Below are 19,946 nucleotides of genomic sequence, written 5' to 3' on the forward strand. Positions count from 1 at the left end.
ACCAAATGACTTGACGTAAAAGGAAAGGCGTATAAAATTAAGGAGTATCCTGGCTTCTCGTCTTGGGTAATTATATATCGAGGACATTGACCTCGTGACCCTTTGTTTCTTGTCACGTTATTCCATGGCCTATAGAGTACTAGTAAATCAGTTTCAAGTAAATATCTATGTAGTCTGCCTTCTTAAAATATAGTGTAGGTAAAGGAGGTCAACTATTTAGTGTGTTTAGCCTTAAAAGTCCATCTCGTTTCGTAGGGGCACCGCCCGATAACTGTAATTGGAGGTTAAGTTCTGGGGACGCGAAATGTATTTTTTTAGATAATTACCATTTTAAACTGTAATAATTAGATATATGACGTGAGTAGATGGCATATAAAATTTTCTTTTACTTTTAAGCGCCTGATAAATTCGGTTCGTGCCGTCATTAGATTCGGTGCGCATGAGAATTGTCATTTGTTGTTGAGTCAAAACAATAATGGCAACCCCCGTGGAAGAGTTTACTCTTGAGTCTGTGAGGGATTATATGATTTCTCGGGAAGGGAGAGTCACAAATCATGAATTAGTGAAACACTTTAAGAATTTTTTGACAAATCCGGCGTGTAAAGGTAAGATATAGGGCATATTATTCGGTAGAAAGCGTTGTCAAGGCGTGTGTTTACATTGGCAACTTCACCTGTTGCAATCAGCTGATCTTTAGACCAACCTGTTTTAACCTATTTCCAGACGAATTATAATGAATGATGAGTCGAAACGCCTCATTTTATTTCACCATGTATCCAATTGTTATGGTTCCTTAAGGATAAGTAGCTGTTACGTCCGTAAACAATTCACCCAGCGCCAAACGTAGGCAGTTTGAAAGTGGCCGAGCCTAGCCCACTTGGACGTTCGCACCTATCGAAAAATAAACTACCCAGGTGGACATTCTCCAAAATAAACAACCCTGTTCATGCAGTGGAGGTATAATTCTCCCAAAGAGTTGCGTAAATAAGCCTAGACTGTATTTACCATAGGCCAGCCTTACCGTAACCCCACTCCTCATCTCCCCGATTTATAGGTAGTATCTCCAGTTTGAGACATTAGCTACTTTGGCTCATCTGTTGTGTGGGTAGCCTATATCTTTTCAAAGCTTAACAGAAAATAGACTTGGCTCTGGATGTTAACAAGAAGCTTAGGCCAAGAAACAGCACCATATGTTGTAGGCTAGACAATTCTTGAAAAGAAATGATGTAAGGTTAGGCAGTGAACTAGCCTAGTCTAGGGGAAACAACCGACTGGGCTAGCTGATCATGTTTCCACCGCGTGTGGATCCACCCTCCGAAAAAGTACTTTAACACGTCCTGACACCGGAGATGGGCACCAGTCACGAGTTGTTGGTGGTGAGAGCAAGAGCTCGAGACCTCTACTCTCCTTTCGAGGGAAGTATTTTCTCTAAAGTTAGAAATTAAGGTCATATATTAAGATTAAACAGAGGTTAATGAAAATCTGGCCCTATGTAGTACACACACACCTCCATGATTTTGAAATTTTTACTTACAACTCCGAATATTTAGAAGATTGATGCCATCTCATCAACAAACTTCCCATTTCCTGTGCTAAATCTGCACACCACATGTACCCATTGACGCTGGGGCACTTTCTTCACAACAATCGTAAACAATGGCACCAACCACGGCTTATCCAAAGAAACTAAGATTTTTTGATAGAAGAAGAAGCGTGCACTAGATAATTATTTAAATAAATAGTTAAACATCAATATTTTACAAATTCATCATTATTAATTTGAAAATGTTCGTTGTTGAAAAAGTAACTAGATTCCTGATTCAAATATCAACAGTTTTGGTGTGAACAGTAGCTACGGCGTTGTTCGCGCTCTTCTATTGTTTATCAGTGTTGCCGATTGGTGTGTGTTTACCCTCCAAACTGGGTATAAGACTTACACAAAACCAGGGAAATAAGTGAAATTAGTGTATTTATTTATAGTATACAGGCAGTCCCCGTGTTACGACGGGTTTAGTTCTTGAGATCGTTGTAACCCGAAAATCGTCGGAAGTCGGAACATCATAAAAAATACAAAGAAAACCTTACTATTAATGCTTTGGGTGCATTGAAAACTATGTAAACTGCATTCTTATTGCATTTTTCATAAAAAGACTTCCAATATTGATTATTTTGCTTTTTTGGTGTCATATTTCTTCTGCCAGATGAGCGTTGTAGGTGTCGTAACCCTGGAACATGCGTCGTAACCCTGGAAATAATTTCTGATGAATATAATTGAAAATCGCCTTAACCTCGCAACATCGTAAGCCGAACCCGTCGTAACCCTTGGACTGCCTGTTTATACATATTAGAGCAATTTTATCATTATTGCATTACTATGAGAACTAGAATTCATGGAAACATTTAATAGTAAATAATGCATCAGCATATGTGTGAAGCTCCACTAATTTGGCAACGATGACATTTTTGCCATTCCTAGCATGCAAACATTAAAGGTTACATTTATTTCTGGCATACAGTTATTAAAAAAAAGTCAAAATACTAATATCGACTTAAATTAATGAAAAGTGCTAGCAAAAAAAAATTAAATTTTTTCATAATCCACTAATCCGTCATCTGCTCCATGATGGTTTTCAGCAGCCAGATGTACGACAAGGTTAGAAACATTGGATTGTATCTAATTTAGAAATCTCATTTTTCGGGGTTAATTTGGTTGCAAAAAAGGGATAATAGACATGAATTAAAATAAGCGTTTTGAAGCAACATAAAGTAAAGCTAAACTAATTAATAGTAAAGTAAACAATTAAGGGAATAACTTTGCACCCCATAAACCGTGTACTCGTGTGCTGCCCGCAACTGTGTTTGTGGAGTGAGCGCTTAGGACCCACGAACAGCAACGTAGTTAAAGTGCAATTTGAGGGGAATTAAGTCCAAAACATGTATAATTACAATCAAATAAGCACTGTGGAGTTTCAATTGTGATGGCAGTAGTAAGGATAAAACCACCGATTACAAGGTAAAAAATGAATTTCAGTTCAAACTATGACCCCGGGAATAAGAAGTTTCATACTTTCACTAATATAGACAACAAAATGTTGTTTTATTGTGTTGATTACAACTGCATTCTTGAGTAAGATCAATAAATGTTACACAATATACACTAACATTGTTCAAATAAGTAATGGGAAGGCTGGGAAAGATGTTGGATCCTTTGCGGTTACGAATGGCACCTCAGGCGGTTGAAGCCATATTGGATTTCAAAACTGCCTTGAAAACATATTTTACGAAGACCTCACATGCTTATTTTAGTTTGTATGGCGCCTTCATATATCACATTATGTTGACAAAACTTCAATCTTTTGAATGGTATGCTTAAAGATGTAATTGTATTCTTGTTTCACCAATTAAATATCAAGTGAATAAGGCTGATCCACGCGATGACGATAGATCCACTGCGATGTTTCCCCCTATGTCTTTCTGAGGATCTAGGCTAGAGTCGACTAAGTTACTTTGTAAATAGTAAGCTTAGTTTATTGAGTTTCAGTTGGTCCCAGGAGGCACGCTTTTATATCAAATCGGATATACAGTATCATTAATATTGGTTTGGTGTAGAAAATATAACTTCCTTTTGTGGAGATGTTTCCATACATTGGAGATCTCTGTGATTCATGTACAGTTAAGTTTAATGTGCTGCCTGCCCTCTTGTCTTTGTCATAAATGTGGCAGTTACTAGCGCCATGGGTAAAACCGAAGACTGCTACCGCACCCCACAGTTTCGGTAACGCCCAGGTTACTAGCAAAGTAGGCTCCATGTTTATTACTGTCCTCTTGGGGATGAATGTAAAAACATAAAGAAAAGGTTGTAGATATTGTGAACATAAACAGTAAACCTTCAAGGTCCCAACCATGTATTGAGGTATGTACAGTAGAGTGAAATGTCTTGAAATTAATAAATTTACCATTTTGTAAGGGCAGAGGGCCCTTGAAAACTAGCTGCATCCCCTTTTATTCCTTTTACTGTACTTCTGTTCATATTCTCTTTTTTCCATCCTATTTCCCAACCTCTCCTAAGTTATTTCATAGTGCAACTACCAAGTTCTCCACCTGTTACATTTTAAAATCTTTTTAATCTCAATTTCCTCTTTCAGTGCTGAATGATCTCATAGGTCCCAGTGCTTGGCCTTTGGCCTACATTTTTATTTTATAAACCAATTAGGGAGATAAATAGTGGTTTTTAGACTGAAATGAACACTAAGGTTTGAAAGTTATATGCATTCATTAAAAAAAGCTGTAAGTTCAGATATGGAAATTTGTGTGGAAAAGTAATGTAGTGAAAGTGTTATGAATGGATCTTCAACTTTCATTGGGAATTGAAAGTGGAAAAAAATGAGTGTTAGCTGCTGAAAGAATACTGTCCAGTACTCATCTATGAATTAATGATATCAATCCATGATACCAAAGGCAGTCAAAATATGGAAAACGTACTGCGTTCTAGATAAATTTGCTAAATTGCAACATTCAGAGTGATGCGTGAGCATTCATTTTACAATAGCCTTCGCCCCCTTAACTTCTACTACTATTCATGTGTAAGACTGATGTGGAGTTCCATATAAATAAAAAGAGAAAATGTATATTTGCATACTCAAAAGGTCCCTTCCCAGAATAGCTACTTTCTGTCTTTTTCTCAAATTAATACTCTTTGAAATACAGTAAGTGCTGAAGTGAAATCTTCATGTATAATGTTGTGTTGTGAGAATATTTGTTTAGATTATAAGACTTTTGAATGCAGTAATGGAATCAATGTAAGAGAGATAAGAATTCCTTGAACAGACGGCAAAACATCTTAAAAGATGTGGTATACCCCTGTTAGGGTAGCCTAGGCTTTGAATGGTAGGGATTAATTACTAAGTATTGTAATGAAAGATTATAGATTGTATGAAGTGTTGTTTAAAGAAGTTCCCTCTTAAAGGGTAAAAGAGATTTAGTACGACAAACTAAACTCAGATGCAATTTTAGGTTATGTAAATTTGCAAAGCGATTTGTGAATACGTAATAGGAATCTGTGTAGAAATATAAAATTTTTTAACTGCAAAACCTTTTAAAAGATTTAATTTAGGTAACTATGCTAGATTAACATAGGCTGTAAATGGGAGTGTTTAATACTAAATGTTGTAATAAAAATCTGTACCAATTTATAGATTGTTTACAATTTTAAGAACAACCTGTCATAAAGGGTAAAGGAAATTTAGCAGGTAAGCTGAACTCTAAAATAATGCTGAGTTTTGCATAGGGTAGCAATCAGATCCAGGGACCCAAATACACAGAGTAATTTCCTGCGCTATGGAACTTCACTGTACTGATAAATGAGTAGCTGATTCAGACTTAGTTCAGTTGTATAAGTATGATCACATGAACTTACTTCTTGTTTGTAATTAGCCTTGTTACTTGCTTTATCTTTAGAATCTTGTATTGACAATATGTTGACAGATGGTATTGACAACATGCTAACAGATGGTGCTCATACATATATATATATTTTTTTTTAGCATACACCCAACAAATGCATGTAAAAACTTGAAAAAAGATCAAACCTACAAAGTAAATTGTCCTGGTGATTGGTATTTTCTTAATACGTATATAACAATCTTAAAAATTCAAAGCACCATCGGTACATCATGCTTAATTTTCTACTGCATACAGGGAGTTAATGTACAAGCATCTCCAACTTACCCAATCGGTTGGTTGTTGACTCAAGGGGATAGGTACTAGAAAAACTTTTAGAACATCATCTGTTGAGAGAGTGCATTCCAATGTATGAGATTTCTCCCCTGTTTCTTGAGACTTTAATTGCAAGTTTAACATAGAATTTGGTTTATCATTATGAAACAGTAATAACACACTTTTAAGCAGTACTTTATATCTAAGAAGCTTAATTATGTCATCATATTGTGTTCTTACGCAAATTTAAAGCCCCTCTCCCCCCTCCTTTATTTTTTTTTTTTTAATTAGGTCACTTTTTTTACAGTCGGTGAGCAACACAATAGGAAAAAGTTCCTTGCTTATGTGTTCTCCTTTCTTGCTGTGCTGTTTGCAGTGCCTTTTTTTATTATAAATAATTTTTATCCATTCAGTAGTACCTTGTTCTTGCATGTGTAGGAGTGTATTTTATTATCAAAGTTTTTTTATCTGCCAGGTTACACTAGTTGTATACCAGCTGAATTTAAAAAAAAATTTCATTTGCAGTTTTATTTTTCCTCTCTTAAATGGCTAATGGTGTGTTCTTGTGCTGCTGTCTTTACTCAGTATGGTTGATTCAAACATTTTACCTTGAACTTAATTTTATACCAGTGCGCCTGGCTGGGGATACACCCTATATTTTGACTTGACATTTTGGGTTTAGTACTATACAGTTTCTGCTGTTTGGCACTCAGTAATGCCAGGATACAGTACGAGAACTCTTGATGTGGATAAAATTACCAAGAATGGATGATGTTTGTGTGTGCATGACTGGAATAATCCAGAAGGGAATTTTTATTTAAATAGGAGTAAATTTCATAAGTTTATTATACAGTATAAATGAGGTAGATAAGAAGATCAGCATTTTGTGTTGTCTCTCATATGTTCTTTCCACTTGCCATTTGTCTTAAGCACCTTTTGGTGAAAAATATATTGTTTGTAATTAATACACCTGCTGTGATTGTGTTATGACATCATTGCATTTTGGTGTTTGTGTATATACAGGGCAAAATCATTTTAATGTTTATCATTCTTTGGCAATTGATTGCCATTCAAGCTTATTTTTTTATGATTAGCTTGTACATCCCATGTTAAGCCATCAGTGTATCCCCTCTAATCATGTGTTGGTCAAATGTAATTAGGTTTGATTTAAGTGTTTTTACACGTTAAGAGAAATATTTAAAAATTTTCTTCAAAATTATTTGCCTTTTGCTTTAAAAACAGTCTTAGTAGAGTTTGGTGACTGTAAGCATAGCTTTCTTTGGCTAAGCTTGAAAATCTCAAGTACAGTACAGTACTAGTTGATTATGGAGGTTCTTGGCTTCTTATTAGGTGTATTGATATACTCTTGATGGTTTTTAATTCATGTAAAATAACCCTCACTGTGCTTTTGTAGTCTGAAAATGTGTATGCTTGTGGGTATTGATGTATATGTATATTTTAGGTTCATCTGCTGTCTCCTAATATATCAACTGTTTATTTATACAGGTGCAATTATGGATACCATACATAGTAATTGAAACAAATAAAAATATTGCTAAATTACGAACTCTTTAGTCAGCTGTTGTTAGAAGTGCATTTTTATCAAAATAGGAGTATATTTCATAGAAGTATCAGTAGGAAGATTACAATTAGCTGAAGTGAATTGTTTCGGTGGTAAACGCTTCCTTATTGCTGACTGATTCACCATAGATGAGGTGAAAGGGTATTTTCTGCTTTGTGTGTCATTTGCAAAGTTATTTACAAGCATTAATCAATACTGGAAATAATTGAGGTATGATAATAGGTTATCCGAATAGCCATGCTGAGATTAGTTGCCAGGTTGATGGCAATCTTCAATAATGTGAAAATGATAATAGTAAACTCAGGAATCAAGTACTTCCATCTGGTGAAAGTAATAGGCCTAAGTTTATGTGAATATCTCATATATTTTAGAAGCAGTTTTTATGCACCAAATTTAAACCTACTGTATATATAGTGATAGTGTAATGCTCTCTTGGCACACATCTCTGCTTTGCACAGATAAGAATGATAACTGCTTGTTATGAGACACATTCCTCCTATGGAAAACCATTCATATATGATTACAATGGTGTACTGGTTTGATTATTTTGGGCTCAATTCAGCTTAAAGGTAAATGTTTTAAATTTTATGTTTTGTCAAATTCTTTTAATTTGAATTTTATGGGCAATTTTAACTCTGACATCTTTCCGTTTCGTTAGTATGTGCGCTTATGTTGTTGAGGTGGTGAGTTTTTCTCACGGTACAAAATGCTATAGTGAATGTACCCTGGAACTGGATGGAAGCTGCACAAAGGAATATTTTTCTTTGATGTAGTTGATAGCTGTTCTCTTTTGTAAATGATAGGCATTTGTGCTGAAGTGTTCTGAGAAATATTCTCAAGAACTGGCCATGGCTGAGAAACCATTTCTGTACATTACAAGGGTTTAAGCTCATGGTAACCCACTTAACTCTACAAATAGTATACAGTACTAGGTTAAGAAAGTTATTCAGGGTTTAATTATCCTATTACTAGTTATAGCTAACATACTTATACTGCAAGAGCTTTTGGATGTTTAACAGGGTTGTTTACTGTTCATAGGATAGTACTTGAGAAGTATGCAACCACTTTTTTCTTAATGTTTGATTCAGATTTTTCTAACATATTTGGTATTGAATGATTAGCCTATATAAGTACAGTCAAGAATTTCTGAAGAATTTTAGTGTTCCTAAAGTACAAAGTATATCACATTTTAAGAAGGCCCAATTCTCAACCATGCACTTCCATTCCTGATAGGAATTTTACTCTATGAAATGGTATCTTGGTCACATATGATGTGTAATCTCAATAGTGGTTGCTATTTATCTCCTACTGTATGTGAATTTGGGTGATATGTTAGATTTAATACAAACAGGTGAAAGCTTTGGTCAAGTAAAAGTTGCCAAGAGTGTTTCCCAAGTACGATAGTGTTTTCTTCCCTTTCCATTTGCCTAATTTTAAAGTATTAAATTACATTACAGTACATACCACAGTATATGATTTAGTAAAGGTTTAATGGTCATTACTTCATATGGAAATTCTAGAAATATAATTATTACAATTAAACTGGTTTTGTTATGTGGCCTAAACACTACACTAGTTTTTCTATTCGTATGAATGACACTTCTTTTTTTTTCTTAGCATATATTTCTATGTGAAAATGTTTGATATTAAAATTTATTTTATTAGTAATGCTTGCAATATGTACAGCACACTGCTCTAAATATTAATTTGTTTCTTTGGGTGAGATCTCAAGAATTATGTAATTTTTTTGCATGATATTGTATATATTTTTTCTTCTTGGTGCTGTTTCCAACTGATGTCAAGTTTTCCTCTTTAATTTTGTAAGTACAATACAGGTACTGTGATGTTTGAAGTGTTTGATATTGTTTCTGCTTAATCTGTGTTGTAGAAATTAACCACTCATTTAATTCAGTCAGCACTTTTGTCATAATGGCAGTTGATTCACAAAGCACTTGTTTTTTTCATGAGGCACTATACTCTGTGTTTTTCAGTATACTATTACTGCCTCTTATCACAACCTTAAAAAGTATTCACTTTAACTTATAGCATCTGGTCTTAGGCTAATAATTACAAATTCAGTATATATGCCTTTCAAAATAGCGCACTGTTAAACATTACTGAAGTTTCAGTTGTTTTCCCATCTTCCTGTACATCATGTAGTTTTTAATAGCACCTTTTTATGAGACTGAATAATCGAATCTTAGCCAACATATTGCTCTTATGTGTTTTAATACATTATTGACATTACCACCTTTCATAACAGATGTATTTTTGTTCACATGGGTTTTTAGATGGTTAAAGGCAGTCTTTTGTAGCACAAATTTTTATTGATCAGCAGAAAAATAATTCTTTATTGACAAGTGCATGATAATCAACGTATAATTTGGAATTAATTCTTATTGTACTAAAGTTGTTTGTACAATATGACTGCTTATTCATTTGTTGTGTCTGCATTATATCTGTTTACACTATAAGTGCTTTAAAATATGTTTTACCCTGACAAAGGGGACATAGGAATGTGGCACAGTTGGTTATGACAATGTCAGACAGAAGTGATTACAGTGCCTCTTAGTTATTCTGTATGTCTTTTGAGGCTTGAAAATAATTTACACATTTGCAGCTAATAAGTTTGTTTATAAAGTTTTTAATGGTGCGCATGATTCTCTTTAACACATTTGAATACTAAAAAGCTTTTTGCAGTATGTTCTAACAGTTATTGAAGGTAACTTCTAACCTTTTCATTGTGAGTTTGTTGGATATGTGACACTTCAGCTTGTAACCAGTCTGTAAAATATTGTTGCTTGTTTCACTCTGCTTTTTTATATTTTTAAACAACTTCTTGATTTAATCTAACAAAATTATTCTACCTAGGTTACAGGTGGTGATAAAATAGAGTAAAAGGGCAGCTCTTGAATAGTGATTAGTATAACATTTAGTATTGTTTAGAGTGTGCAATACTGTGTATTAGGACTTTTTTCTTCTGTTGTCTGATAATGTCAACTTCTATTGTAACGAATTAGTCCTTTAAAATACTGAGATATGTAAGAATATCTCCAAAAATTGGTTTGGAATATTGTATTATATTATTATTTAGACATTTTTGTCTAATTTTTTGTATTGTGACAAGTTTCCCATGATACTCAGTTGCACCAATATAAAGTAAGTTGAGTTAATGAGTAAATGTTTTCAAACACTTTTTGGGCTTTTCAGTAACTGTCAAAGGACTGAAGAAATGCCATATAACAATGAGTGTCTGTTGCTCCTTTTCTCCAGATAATTGTCAGTATCCCACTTAATAGTTGGCATAATTTTCAAACTGAAAGGATCTAACAGCTTACTTTGCTAATGCCTATTGTGTGGCTGTTTGTTGAGATATTGAGTTACTCTAGAGTTACTCTTGAAAGAAAACAATTTTTTTTCAGTTTTGTTTCCCTCTTAAGAGTGTATGGGAAAACCACTTCCTTGTTCTATCATCAGATGTCACTCTGAAGCTCAGTTAATAACAACAAAAGTATTCCCTTGGTATATCCTTATGTAACTGTCTTCAACTCAACTTGAAATTATCTTCAAGCAACTGCAACCCCCTGAAATATATTTGGATATACACAATAAATGGAAATTAATAAAGAGCCATCCTTTTGGTTTGCAACAGAGCACGGGTGGCAAACAAGATCATATAGGTTAGCGCAATAAGAAATGGATATTGGAGCAGGGTATGTTGGGGTAATTGCATTCGGGGAGTGAAGTTAGGATGGTCCACATCTGCTTGGAAACTTTTGCAAATTTTTTTTTGCTTAAAAGTAACAGTAAAATAAAAATGTTGTGACTTATTGGTTCCTAAGCAAAAACATCATACAACATCATTTTGTTTTATTATCTTTGAATGGCTGTTGAAGTATAGCGTGACTACATCACGTTAGTTTCTTTCTCTCATCTGTTGTCAGAGAAGATACCACTGCACTTGTTATGAGGTGCTCTCCACTGCTGTGTCCAGTTGTGCATCATTTCTCAGTAGTCACGTATTAAATGGTTACTATGTGGTGTCTTTGTGCAGTAATGCATTCTGTTGATTTAATGGCTTTTGTGGATGTTTCCTGCAGCATTGCAGGTGTTTTTTGGTGCTGTGTACTGTATTCTGTGCATAGCCCTACACCTGAGAGGGCCAGGAAGGTGCTGAAACTTCAGATGAAGGAATGCAAGGTAATAACCAAACCCTGCCAGTCATTTTGGGGTTTTCCCAGCCAAAGTCATCCTGGGTGCATGCATATGATGCTGAGGCTGGAGCTACAAAGTTCACAGGTCTGCAAACTAAGTCTGTTAGGAGATTATTCATTAAACACAGGTCTTTAGCATTGCTAGACATCAGTAGAAGGCCTTGCTTCTATCAACAATGTGCCCTTGCACAGTACCACATCCCAGATGGTAGGTAACGAAGGTCATATTAACTAAGGTTGTGTTTTTTGACTCCTAGTACAACTGCTCTCATGCAACTGATGAACTAAGGTGTCATTGTTGCAATGAAATGTCTACACTGGAGGTAGTTCCTGGAGGAGAAGGAGCAAGGTTTGGTGACGGGGCGGGACTTCAGAAGTAGTTGCCGAAATCTGCCATCTACAGGTTTGCAGATGCTTGGAAGGACGTCAGTGTGTAGACCTTGGAGCATGCATAAAATCATATCCAGAAGGGGAAAGAAAGCCTGGTTGACTTCAAAGGTTTGACGTTGAGTTATTTTGCCCAGCTTGTAGGGAGGGGTGATAACAGTCCCAGCATAAGAGAGTGGTTGGAATACTGTAGTTGTTTCACCAAGGCCTTTGAGTTTGCTGAAGTAGCTCGAGAAATGCAGTTACTGGTAATTGCGAAGGAGAATCATTGTTCTTTTTATCACGGCACCCTTGAAAGCTTCTTCAGACCCCTTCTCCCCATGCATCTTATCCCATTGCCATCCACTTCTTTGGTAACTTTATTTTTCATCATGGAAATACAAGCCAACACTTTGGTAGTCTTTGTTTACCTGCCAGTTTCTTTCAGCCAGGAATTTTATGTCTGCCACGTCTTGAAGACCTCTACACACTTCATTACCTTTTCCGCCCAGTTCAGCATTTCATTACTACTTGAAGGAACAGGAGAGAGAGGAGGAGGAGGAGGAAGGGAAGAAGGCTTGCAAACTGCAAACTCCTCTTGTAAATTTTTCAAGGCCTGCCCAAGTAAACAGCTTCAGCATTGCTCACAGGGATAAGGGAGAGTGTTGGTTTTTATTTTATGTACAGTACCGTACAGAGTATTTTGTGTTGTTTAGAAGCATACATATATTACTTTGCAGTGACAAAATAGTAAAAAAAAAAGTTACGAACTTAAGATTTTCATCTGTGGTTTTTTACCGTATCCACAAATTCCCAAAATCCACAAAGGCCTTGGATGTATTATTACAGATAATTGAGGGAATTTACATGTTATTGGCTCATATATGCTCATAATTTTTTGTTTATTCCTTATAATAAGGTTAAAGTCATTGTGACTCATTTAGTCGGGTTAGTACGTGGGACAGAAGGTTCTTTTTCGTTAAAATATTATGGAGTTAAAGTCTTGGGTACTGTTATGTATAACACCCATTACATTACATCATTCTAGTAATGGTTTAATGTCCCCTGAGCAGGTATTAATAGTGAAATACATTCTGAGAGAGGTAGAACTTTTCAAGTTATATACTAGGTTGAGTTTATTATACTTCTTAATTAAAGTATATTAATGTTTATGTTGTGTTTTCATATTTTTCTTATTCAGATAGGGTTTTGTGTATATTTTCATTGAAGTAGTTTTATGTATGTTATTGTTTCCTTTTTAAAAAATGTATTAAAATAGGATATCTTATTGAAATAAGGATTGTATTTTATTTTATTTTAGCTGAGTTGTGTTATCCATATTTTTTTTTTAAAGTGGTATGTTTGTATAATTTTTTGAAAGAATTAAAGTAGTACGTAGTTACATTTTTGTCATTTTTTCATTAAAGTTAGGGATATGTTTATATTGTTTATCATTTTTTTTCCTTAGAGTAATGTTAACTAGCCATAGTTTGTTAGGTAATTTTCATAATACTGATCATGTAAAGTGACTGGTTACTTACTACCCATTATCTTTTTTTTTTTTTTTTTTTTTTATTGAAGTGTGAATATGGAAAATATTTGCTGTGGAAAATATTTGCTGTGGGCTTCAAGGTAATCCGGTAGTATGTTGATGAGTCTGGAGGGAGACTCTCCTCTTTGTGAATATTATAGGCACAATTGTTTTAATGAGGTACATGTAGAGTGCTGTACTATGTAGTGCTTTGTTGCAACTCTGAAGCCACTGGTTCGAGGAAAGAGGGGAAAATGTTAAGTCAAGTGAACATTAGATTCTTCTAACCTCGTCATCTTTCCTTTTTCCCAGTGGAAAAGGGGCTACCTGTGTTATGTGACTTGCCTTCCACCACCTTTTATTTTCATAGGGGAAGAGAGGGAGCATCTGTAAATATAACAGAGATACACAGTGACAACAGTGAATTCAGGAGCTTAAGTGATGTTTACTAAAGCATGATCAGCTGCTTGGGAGGTCATACAGACACCAGTGTAGGTTGTCTAGGAGCTATTTAGTAAAAGGAGGTAGCTGAAATGGTCAAGATTCCTTGACTTGGCACAAGATCATTCTTAATACTTTAACACAGGCACCAGGTTGTTACCTTCTAGCATGTTATTGCCTACATCGAGTAAAGATGAGCTAGAAATATACAGGTGGCCTTGATCCATCAAACAAATGTATACTATTGTTAACTGTTTGGCTGTTGTAGCACTGGGGCTGTCAGACTTTTTGATATTCATTTATGGAGACTAATCATTAAAGATGTCAGAGTCTGGAAAATTATTATTTAAAAAAGATAACTGCGAGATTCAGGAATCCATATAATTTGTTTAGTGCTTCAATTTTGTAATTTTATATGATCATATCACAGAATCACGTAAGTTTTATATGCAGTTTGGAATAAAGTTGGGACATGATAGTAGCATTTGAAATTACTGTTTTTAAATTTTTTGTATCAGTATTCATTAGTAGAAACAAGTATTATCCTATTACTTGAAGGTGTACGATTTGTGTTTCTTAAAGTGCAAAGTTGTTTCAGAAATTATCATCAATTACTGTAGTAGCCCACACTGACACGACCTTCACAGAATTATTGTGTACTTTTGTAATTTTTGCGATATCGTTGATGATACCAGATTATTTTTTTTGTACTTAGTGTTTCTAAGCAACTAAAAATGTGACATTTTCTTCCTTAGTTTAACAAGTCTTTATATATAAGAGATTTGTTTTAGCAATGTTGCAAATCATTTTGTTTCTTTCTTATCTTGTTTCCTTCCATCCTGGCTATAAAAGAGCATTAGGTTGCCCGTCCCATAGACAATTACTTAGGTATTTAATTAAGTGCATTAATTGTTAGTCAGTGGAACACTGGAATGTTTGAAGTTTGAAGTCATTACATACTATCTTTTGTTATCTCTTTTCAGAATTGGCCAGAAACAAGTTCAAGCAGTATGTAAATACTCTCGCAAACATAAGTCAGGAGGGAGGAGAGAAGTATTTGGTACTCAAAAGGAAATACAGGGTTGGCACACACCTGTCAGAATCAGAGTATTTACCCCAGCAAAACTCACCCGTAGGACCCAGGTTTGCTAGTCCGAATCAGTTCAGTCCGTATGGGTCCCCTCAACATGCTGGCGGGTACAGCCCTCAGGGGTACAGCACTGCCCCTCCCCCTGTACCCCCTCCACCTTACAGGTCTACACCTCCGTATAGGGCACCTCCGCCGTATAGACCTCCCCCTCCAGCAACTCCTACTCAACTTACTTACCCATCACCCGATGAACAGTATGGTGATCGCAGGTACGATCATACTCAGCCATTTAATGGTCGCCAACAAGGGTCAGGAGACCCCAGGTATCGTGGAGAAGCCCCTCGATATCCTCCTACAGGAGACCCGAGGTACCCCCAAGCACCCCTCCCTCCAGAATCGAGGTATAATGAAAGCAGATGTACTTACGATGAACCTGCAGATTTAGGGATACCCCCAGCTCCGCAGGTGATGCGATCACCCAGCTCACTCTCTTCCTCCTCAAGCACCGCTCCTTACCAGGGCCCTCCTCACCCTTCTCACCCATCCTACGGTGGGTACAATAATCAGCCTCCTCCTCCTCCTCCTCCTCCTCTAGTGCCTTTAGGGGCATCTCGTCCAAAATCCCTTCCCATCAAGTCTATGAGCGGTTCACTCACTTCTCCCTCTGAAGATGGTGACTCTGTGTTTGGAGGGGATGACATGGCATCTGCTTCGACGCTTTCTGTGACCACGACGGGATCATCTCTCTCTACTCCTTCTTCAGATGAACCCCCGCCACCAGTACCCCTAGGAAGCGACCTGGTGACAACAAGGAGAACAGACGTCCTTCCCCTGAGGGAGAAGAGGGGAACAGAACGAATGTGAGTACTAAGATTAATCAGTCATAAAAATACTACATGCTTTTATTTTTGTCTTATATTGAGCAAGACTTTCCACCGTGTCAGTATTTACTGTAATATATAGTATTTTTCTTAGAGAGCCAACTCTTCAGTTTCATTTGAAAGAATGCCCTGTTTTTAAGTGATGCAAGTAATTTTCGTGGGCAAACTGTCAATAGTTTATAATATTTGCACTAATTAACTTACTAGTATAAAGGGGATTCACGCTGGAAGATCCGCAGCAGTCGTAGTTGATCTTTTTTGTTTTGTCTAAAAATAAGTACGCCTGGTTTTTGCACTTCATGATAAATAATGTTACCTTTTCATCCAGTTTCTCCAGTTATCGTCATGTAAAGATCCATATACTATATGTATCTTGTTTAAAGTCTGTGAATGATTGGATTCATTTTTAATTTTCTATGAATGATCGGATTCATTTTTAATTTTCCATGAGAAATATCGGAGGTGTTTTATGTATTTTAGCGTTTTTTTGCGCATTTCTGTGATCCTTTTTGAATCCTCATAATTTTTCATATTTTTGACTGAATAGTTGAACATGTTTTGGGTTGTGCAACAGACATTTTCATTCTCACTACTTTTTTTTTTATACTGATGACGTGTGGTAAGTGTTTGTTTATTTGTTTTATTTAGTAAATATATACTCCTTTTTTTGTAAGAGCTTGGAGTTTCTACATTTTATTGCATCGCACCCGTCCATATATGTAAATACCAGTGGGGCTTGAACCCGAAGAAGGAGATAGACTTTAATTAAAGACTCTTAATTGAAAAAAAGAATAATACTCTTGGTTGGAAAATTGAAGGAAGATGACAATGATGTTAGGTTAGCAATGGGAGGAAGGGAGGGGGGACGGCATTATACATACATACATACATACATACATACATACATACATACATACATACATACATACATACATACATACATACACGTGTTTATATATTTAAAGTATGCTGTTATTAGTTACATTAAGCATTTATCGTTTGATTCTCAAACCTCTGAAGTAAAGTTGGTCATTGATGATGGTAAGTTACAGGTAAAAATGTATGATTAAAGGATGATTAAATAACATACTTTTGGTTGTATTAGGAGCATATGAAGAGAGAGCCTGATTTTACACTTAAATGAGAAAAAGAAAATATTTCATAGAATACGTGACGGGATATGACTGAACGACGTTCAAGAATTTAGGACTATCTGTGAGAGAAGTATAGAGTATCGGTTTCGTTAACGTTAGTAGTTTGGAATTTATGAATGACTGAAATTTAACGGCAGGTACACTATTCCTATAGTAGAGTTAATAAATGGATACTTTTGATTGATATTTGTTTCGAGAGATATTAAATTTTCCTTAGCCAGATTTTCTGTAGAAATTTGTCTCATAGAAAACGTTTGCATTATCTGAGCCAGGCGATGTGATAATGGACATCCTGTTGACTAAATGGTATACTTTGGAGTCACCTATTGTAGATTTTACGTTGTTTCTCTCTCTCTCTTCTCTCTCTCTCTCTCTCTCTCTCTCTCTCTCTCTCCCCATCTTCGTGGATTGATGGCGCGAGTTGTTAGCCGCCCTGTTTTCAAAAATTTTGGGGACGAGGTTACTATCTGTATACCTTTTTCAGCCGTGGTTGCTACACGGCATTCGTCCAACTACTAAGTACCTGATTTGCGATCTCTTGCATGGTAGGAAGGAATATCGCCGATTACCCTTCGAGGCCCCACACATCTATCTATGTATATATATATATATATATATATATATATATATATATATTATCTATATATATATATATAAAGGTATAAGCGAACGAAAAATAAACAACGGAGTTGACGCAAGATCTTTCGACGTTCAACGTCCTTTATTTTTCCTTCGTGGCATATACCTGCATTTATGGATTAATCACGTTCCAAACTTCGTGATTCAGTTATACACACACACACATGTGCGTGCGTGTGTGTTTGAGTGTGGTGCATTTTCTTTGTAGCCACTCCTGAAAGACATAAAACAGAAATTCGCCTAGGAAAAAGGAGACACTATTTTATTATAGAATAGATTTTGATTAGGTTAACTTAAAGTTAGAAGTCCGATAATGATGTCACAGGTTTAGTATTTTGGCAGAATATCAAGTTTTGCAAACCGAGAAGCATCACTCGTTTTGGTGTACAGATGTTGAATGCCTGGTAGAGTGAGACTATGGAATTGGTGACTTCTTTTCCCTTAGTCTGCTTCATAGTTGTAAACATTGGCTGGAGGCTGGTGTTTACTGTGTTGTGATGGATAAATTACCAGTACCTGAGGTGAAAATTTACGTTAGCTCTTGCGAGTTCGTGAGTACTTTTCAAGATTTTTGTTTTGCTGTAAATGCAGAGAATAGGAAGCCGGCTTGTGAGTTGGTGTCTTGATAGGTTATATTGGAAATGGAGAAAAGCAGAGAAAATAGGTAGTCGTTCAGTACCGAACTAGCTTTGTGGTATGGTTGTAAGCTGTAAGTAATGTTGCCCTTGATTTTACTGATACATAGACTTCGTGTGCGGAATATGATTGTGATAAATTGTTCTTTGCTGTTGCTTCTTCCTAATAGTTGTGACTCCGTCGTTGGTTTTCTTCTGACTTCGGAAGTAAGGAACAGGTATCGTCACTATTAACCCCTATTCATATGTGGCAGTACTTGGTTTAAGTGGTGTTGACTACGCTTGATTTTTCGTATGGTGGTGTCAATGCTACATTTATCAAGAGGTGTTGCCATTACAGCATTTATCAAGAGGTGTTGCCATTACAGCATTTATCAAGAGGTGTTGCCATTACAGCATTTATCAAGAGGTGTTGCCATTACTGCATTTATAAAGAGGTGTTGCCATTACTGCATTTATCAAGAGGTGTTGCCATTACTGCATTTATCAAGAGGTGTTGCCATTACTGCATTTATCAAGAGGCGTTGCCATTACTGCATTTATCAAGAGGCGTTGCCATTACTGCATTTATCAAGAGGCTTTGCCATTACTGCATTTATCAAGAGGCGTTGCCATTACTGCATTTATCAAGAGGTGTTGCCATCTCTGCATTTATTAAGAGGTATTGCCATTACTGCAGCTGTCAAGAGGCGTTGGGAGTGCTTGATTTGTCATGGGATGTTATTGCAGACCCTAGAATCTTGCATTCGATGTTGACCTTAATAGCAGATAATAAAAACAAAGAAATTAGGCTTTGATTTATTCCATTAACTCATAAATAGTAATGGGTACCCAGGGCTAATTTTAGTCTTGCTTTATTATTTCTTAATACCTCTTAACACGATTTGCGAAATGGTCTCTTAATGCTGTGGGCATTGTAGAAGCGGGAGTCCACACCAAGATCCAGAGTAACTTGAGTTGCCCAATACCGAGTGAAAAATTGCCTTTTGACAAACATCGCCAAAATAAAATAGTTTGTAAAAAAGAAATATATTAAATTAATATATAATATATATATATATATTATATATATATATATTATTATATAATATGTATACATATTTTTTTAGTTAATAATAATTTCGTCCTCTCGTCGGTTCGAACCATCGCCCAGCGGAAAGAGGAGAAATCAGGACTTCTGTGACATTTGTAGCTTGATGCATGCTTATGAATCACGGTGAGGAGATAAAAATTCTCATTTATATAAAAATGCGTGTATTTGTTCATGCATACGTGAACATACACATACATGCATGCTTAATATTCTGTCCTTTTAAATGAAATAACGCATCTCATGCTCTTTTGATGGTTACCAACGGTCAAGGCTGTTGAATGGATTCATTTGCATGGTGGAGTTACGGGATTAATTTTGTGGAAAGAAGTTACTTTGTCATGCAGGGTATTTTATGAAGTCAGCTACGTTCAGTTTGTAACTGTGGGTGTTGATGTGTAGAAGGAGGGACACTGTAGGTCCATACAGGATTGATATTATACCTGAAGGTCTTACTGTCGAATAATTTGTGTTTTGTCGGAGGACATTCGTATGAAGTCGTGTTTTCCGAGTGTCAGTGTGTTTGTTTCATATCAGACACACAGTGAGTCGTTATATTGAAGTTCGACCTTTCTTCTCGTCCTGAAATTTTGTTTCATATTTTCCGT

General features: G+C 35.8%; 1 pseudogene; it reads left to right on the forward strand.

The window, feature by feature from the left end:
• The first annotated feature begins 461 nt into the window (after positions 1 to 461).
• LOC135213521 (basic salivary proline-rich protein 1-like) overlaps positions 462 to 19,946 on the forward strand; it is a 395,509-nt pseudogene continuing 376,024 nt past the window's right edge.

The sequence above is a fragment of the Macrobrachium nipponense genome, chromosome 43 (genome assembly GCF_015104395.2).
Source record: "Macrobrachium nipponense isolate FS-2020 chromosome 43, ASM1510439v2, whole genome shotgun sequence".
Classification (NCBI taxonomy): Eukaryota; Metazoa; Arthropoda; class Malacostraca; order Decapoda; family Palaemonidae; genus Macrobrachium; species Macrobrachium nipponense.